Raw genomic sequence first — 6,000 nt, forward strand, 5'->3', positions numbered from 1 at the left:
TTTCTCTCTCTCTCTTTTTGCACATGAGTTTGCCAAGAGCTTCTCAAATTATGTGTAAAAGCCTCTTTAGTAAGTGTCACAAAAGTCACTTGTATTAGGCCAGACATCCATAAAAAAGCCTCAAAATGATTGTAGCTTTATAGCATTACACTTTACATGTACATCATGAACCAATAACGAATGCTTTTGACAATTGCCATTGGCATATTATAGCGAAGTGGCTCAATAATGTCCGTCTTGAAGTAGGTGAGTCTCCTGTTACACCGAAAATCTCCCCGCTTATGTATCCACGCTAGATGCTAACTTGCGGCAGAGTGTTTTATTAGACGGGAAAATAGCGACTGGGTGTCAAGAGAATGACTGAAATCCGCCTCAATTGATCAAAAACAGCTCTCAGGATGCAAGTAGGAGGGCGATTGAGGCTGCGAGAAGAAGCGAAGCAAGACGAAACGCTCGGCGGGCATGCCGGACTGCGGCGGCGGAGCCAGAATTAACGGGAGAAGAGAGCGGTAGAAGGCCGTCAGCTGCGGCGAGAACGCTAGCGAGAGAGAGGAGGAAAGAGAGGCACTTTAGCATCCAGGTAAAGCCGCCTTCGGACGAAGGAGAATTTAGCATCAGCAGGTGGTCGAAGCTCGGGCGCACCGCCCACCACATGCGGCCGCATGTGGGTGCTTCTATCTGGTCTTGCACTTCCAAAGCCATGAAGCTCTTTGAATGAGAAGCGAGTGGCACACTGCAAATCGGAAACGTAAGAAGCCTTATGATTAGATTGCAAATCAAGCTGCCCGGGTCCAGACGCTATCGAGACTCCTTACCATACAAGCGTAACCCACACGCCTCACCAAAACCTTACAATTCTACGATGTTTTACAAAGTTGAGACAAAGTTGCAACTTGACTATTGTGCTTTCACTTATAAAGTTGGCCGGATCTAGACAACGTTGAGTCTCTTGCAACTTGGGTTGTACCACGGTTTAGTGTCAAGAAATAAACCTTTTTTTTTGGGGAAGATGATCTTGATTTTAAAATTTTTAATCTTTAATTCAAGGCTAGCCAAAATTACAACCGATTTTTTCTAATTTGAGCCGTAAAAATCACACAAAAAGACGGCTTTTTTCTTGACACTCTCAAAGGCGGTCCACAAAAAAAAGGGTTTGAATTTCAATGAAAGGCCAAGATTCGGGAAAAAAATAGCACTTTGCCTTTACTATCCATTTACATAGAAATGGAGATTTACTTCCAGCCGTTCATATAGAAATTTTGGGTCACCCTTCATATTAAGTCACACGAGCATTTGTCATGATAGTGCTTGTAAGGACTAAGGGTTCTAGAACTCTAGAGGTAAGGTCACAATGTGGAAAAAATAGCACTCTACAGAGCCCTTCTCCCTTCTATGGATGTCATTGAGCCTCCCTTCAAATTTAAAGTCACACGTGCATGTGTCATGATACCGACTTGATCTTGGTAGTAGTACCCAAGTTGCAAGAGACTCAACCTTGTTGATTCAACTTTGTAAGGGTTAAGGGTTGGCTTTTCAAATGGAGTGGAAGATTAATATGAGTTGTTGAAATGGAATTGTATGGTCACGCTTCAAATTTACTTGTCACATGGGTATGTGCCACTATAGTGTTTTGACCCTATAGTACTTGTAAGGATTGAGAGTTATAGAAGTGGGGAGGAAAAGCCAAGATAGCCCTTCCTATGGAGGTTTGATACGGGCCCTTATTAGGTTCCTATGGAGTTGTAGAAGTGGGGAGGAAAAGCCAAGATAGCCCTTCCTATGGAGGTTTGATACGAGCCCTTATTGCGATCACTTTTTTTAATTCAATCACATGAGCAACATGTGTCAGAGTGGAGGTTGATATCAGCCCTTCAACTGAAAATTTTTGGGCACCTTTAAAATTCAGTCACCTAGTGGGAATACGTGTGACGGTAGTGTTATGACCCCCCAATGCAGTCAGCTCGCCCCAAAGCGCAGCGAGTTATCGCTGCTACACAACACTGCTCTCAGCAGTGCTGTTTGCAGTTAAGCAGTGAAATTTCGTTGCCCAATAGCGAAATTTTGTTGTCATGCAAATTGCATGGTAGTGAAAAAAACGCTACTATATTATAAAAAACACTACCTCTCTTTCTCTCTTACTCTTTATTGCATCTGTCAACATGGTATCAGAGCAAGTTACCCTTTCAACAGCGCAGAAGATTAGTTTGAACAATTTTGAATGTTTTAGTTTTGAAGTAATCTATAGATTTTATAGGTTTCTTTTAGAAAAAATCTATGTTTATATGTGTAAGTATTTGTGATTTTGCATGAAGTATCACTTTTGTCCTCATTGTGTATTGAAACAAGTTGCAGGATTTGACCCCCTAAGCTTGCCCGCCCGTAAGTTTTGAGGGCCTTCTAGTCTGAATTTGAAGATTTGGCCAACAAATAGGATTATAGATTATATCGTGGCTTGAAATCATAGAGCCGATTGTCCCCTCCATTTTGAATAAAAAATATTTGAAAACGGAGTTACATGGTGAAAGTTATGATTGTTTTACTGTTATACAGCTTTTTGGCGTTCTGCACGCACAGCTCATGCAGAAGTTTCCTTAGCTTTTTCGCATATTATTTTTTCCTTGGATTGCTATTTTTGGCAACCGCCTGTCATTTTACATATACGCTTTGGGCACTTTTTTCTTGTTTTCAACATATTAATATTTACGTCCCCAAAAGCATTAACAGTGCTATTTTGGTGACATTCAATTTTGTTATCAAGGCTTTTCTACCTCATATATTCTTTCCGTCTCGAAAAGCATGAACACTGCTATTTTGGTAAAGTTTGTTTTTCTTTGTCGCACTCTCTCCATGGCAAATATTGCTCTTATTAATGGTTATCCTTCTAGTCAGTGCTCTATTTCTATTTTTCAAGGCCATGGTTTTCTTGGTTGGAAGGCAAAGATGACTTTGATCCTTGAAGGTGACGATCTTTCTGATATTGTATATGGAAATTTTACATGTCCTTAACGACCTATTGATGTTGCTAGTTGACTTATTATTGATGGGTAGTTATTTATTGATTTGCAAATACTTTCATTTGAATGGACAAAGAAAGATGAGGCTGCTCGACGGTATATTTTGTCTGCTCTTCATGATTCTCTTATGTTCAATGTATTTAATCTTCCCACTTTCAACGATTTTTAGAAATATCTTATTTCTACTTTTGAGAAGAAATCTATCACTAAAATTCTTCATCTCTGTAATATGTTGGACGGGTTGGATTACAAAGTCACTACAACACATGGGGAGCACAACAACGTTTTTTAGTAGCGTTTTCAGAAGGAAAATATCGCGGATTATTACGCTACTCAGCACAGCGAGTTATCGCTGCTACACAACGTTTTTTCACTGCTTAGCAGTGCTGTTTGCAGTTGAGCAGCGAAATTTCATTGTCCAGCAACATGCATGGTAGTGAAAAAAACGCTACTATATTGTAAAAATATCTCACTTTTTTTATCGCTTCTTTTGCTGGCGAATAGTTTTATGTTTTTTTAATACAATAAACTTGTACCTAAAGTTTTTTTGTGCAGGTTTATGCCTTATCTATCATTTCTACCTCTCCTACGCTATCCTCCTCAAACTCAAGCAACGTATGTCTACTCTTTTTATTTTTTTTCTATGCAAACAAGCTTTCCATGAAAGCTTTCATGTGAGTTTTTCCTCTCTCTTTCTTCTCTTTTAAGTTTTTCTTTTCTTCTTTTTCCCTTCTTATGTAAGCTTAACCATTTACAAGTAATTTTTCTTCTTCTTTTTCCCTAATTAAGAGCTCTTCATATGGTAAGAGATCTTGATTTTTCTTAATACTTTTTTTCTTCACTTGGTTTAATTTTGTAGGTTTAGGGTACATACAAGTCTCACAAGAAATCTCTTTCTTATATGTTTCTTCTTTCATGCTTTTACATGTTTTAGGCCTTTTACGTTTTAGGGCTTTTAAGATTGCGGTTTGTTATTAATACTTTTTTTTCTTCTTATTTTGGTTTGATTTTGTAGGATTTCAACACATACAAGCCTCACAAGGTAAGAGATCTATTTCTTGTATGTTTCTTCTCTTATGCTTTTACATGTTATAGGGTTTGTAAGTTTAGGGTTTCTTATTTTTTTCGTGCTCCATGCTCCATGCATTTTGGTAGTTACCTATGCATACTGGTAGCTTCCAATGCATGCATGTCGGTAGCTTCCTAGGCATGCCGATAGCTACCTCGGCATGCCAGTGTAGCAACCTAGTCTACCTATGCATGCCGGTAGCTACATATGCATGGAAGTAGCTACCTATGCATGCTAGTAGCAACCTAGGCTTCTAATGCATGCCGATAGTTTCCTATGCATGCCGGTAGCTACCTATGCACTCCGGTAGCAATCTAGGTATACCGGTAGTACCCTAGGCATGCCGGTAGAGCAACCTAGTCTACCTATGCATGCCAGTAGCTTCCAATGCATGCTAGTAGCAACCTATGCATGCTGGTAGCAACCTAGGCTACCTATGCATGCCGGTAGCTTCCAATGCAATTACCTGGGCATGCCGGAGCTTCCAATATATGCCAATAGCTACCTATGCATGTTGGTAGCAACCTAGGCATGGCGATAGCTACCTATGCATACCGGCACAGCAACCTAGGCATGCCGGTAGCTTCCAATGTTGTATGCCGATAGCTACCTAGGCATGTTGGTACCAACCTACGCATGCTGGTAGCTTTTAGGCATGTTGGTAGCTACGTATGCATGCCGATAGTAGCAACCTAGGCTATGCATACGGGTAGCAACCTGGGCATGCTAGTAGCAACCTAGGCTACCTATGCATGCCGCTAGGCTACCTAGGCATGTCGATAGAAACCTAGGCATGCTAGTAGTAACCTAGTTAACCTATGCATTCCGGTAGCGACCTATGCATGTCGATAGCTTCCAATGTATGCCAATAGCTTTATATGCATGCCGATAGCTACCTAAGCATGCCAGTAGCTTCCAATGCATGCCAGTAGCTACCTAGGCATGTCGATAGCTACCTATGCATGCCGGTAGCAACCTAGGCATGCATTTAGTTACCTATGCATGCTGGTAGCAACCTAGGCATACCGGTAGTAACCTAATCTACATATGCATGCCGGTAGCAACCTAGTGAGGCAGTGGACACTGAGTGATGGCCCGCCTGGGGGATAGGCCCCATGCGTACACCACTGGCATGGTTGGTGAGATCATGGGTGATATGCGGCCAGTGGGATGAAAGGTTGTGTGACAACCATTCTGGAGACTGGTGTGTACTCTTATCTTTGTATATGGAGTGTTGAGTGTTGTGTGAAGAAGAAGAAGATTTTCAGCCTGTCACCTTGTAGCGCCTGCTCATTTAGTTGGGTTCACACTATAGAGAACCCTAGTATGTATTTGGTTGAGTACCTTTCATATGGTGTGTACTCTTATCTTTGTATATGGAGTGTTGAGTGTTGTGTGAAGAAGAAGAAGATTTTCAGCCTGTCACCTTGTGTGTTCTCTATTAGGGTTTTGTGAGTGTGTGTGTGCTTGCAAGAGCTCAAGCTCTCTTCTCCCCTGCATCTTTTCATGGTATCAGAGCCTGGTTCATGCTAAGGGCTGAGCTGCAAGCAGCAAGAGAAGCACAGGAAGCAGTACGAGGGTAAGAGCTTCAACTACTCTTCCATATTTGTGTGTTAGCGACTACACCCTTGTCGGGAGCTCTACGGGAGGCACCGACAAACGATCTTTGATTGAGCAGCTTTCTTCGAGGGAGTAACACTACAGGGCAACTATGTTGTCCTATCGGACATCCTATTGGATAGAAATTTTTGGGCCAAAAACGTGTTTCGGGCGCGTCAAGACCTCCGTTTTTTAGAAAGCAGGCGATTTCAAGCACTGCGGGTAAGTCATCGATTCTCTGGAGAACGCTGTTTTAAGAACTGCAGGATGACAGATTGGCTGTGCAGACATTGTGTGTGCTGCAAGGAGGTCAACAGT

The sequence above is a fragment of the Cibotium barometz genome, chromosome 39, assembly GCF_041138505.1.
Source record: "Cibotium barometz isolate CiBa-2024 chromosome 39, ASM4113850v1, whole genome shotgun sequence".
NCBI classification, from domain to species: domain Eukaryota; kingdom Viridiplantae; phylum Streptophyta; class Polypodiopsida; order Cyatheales; family Cibotiaceae; genus Cibotium; species Cibotium barometz.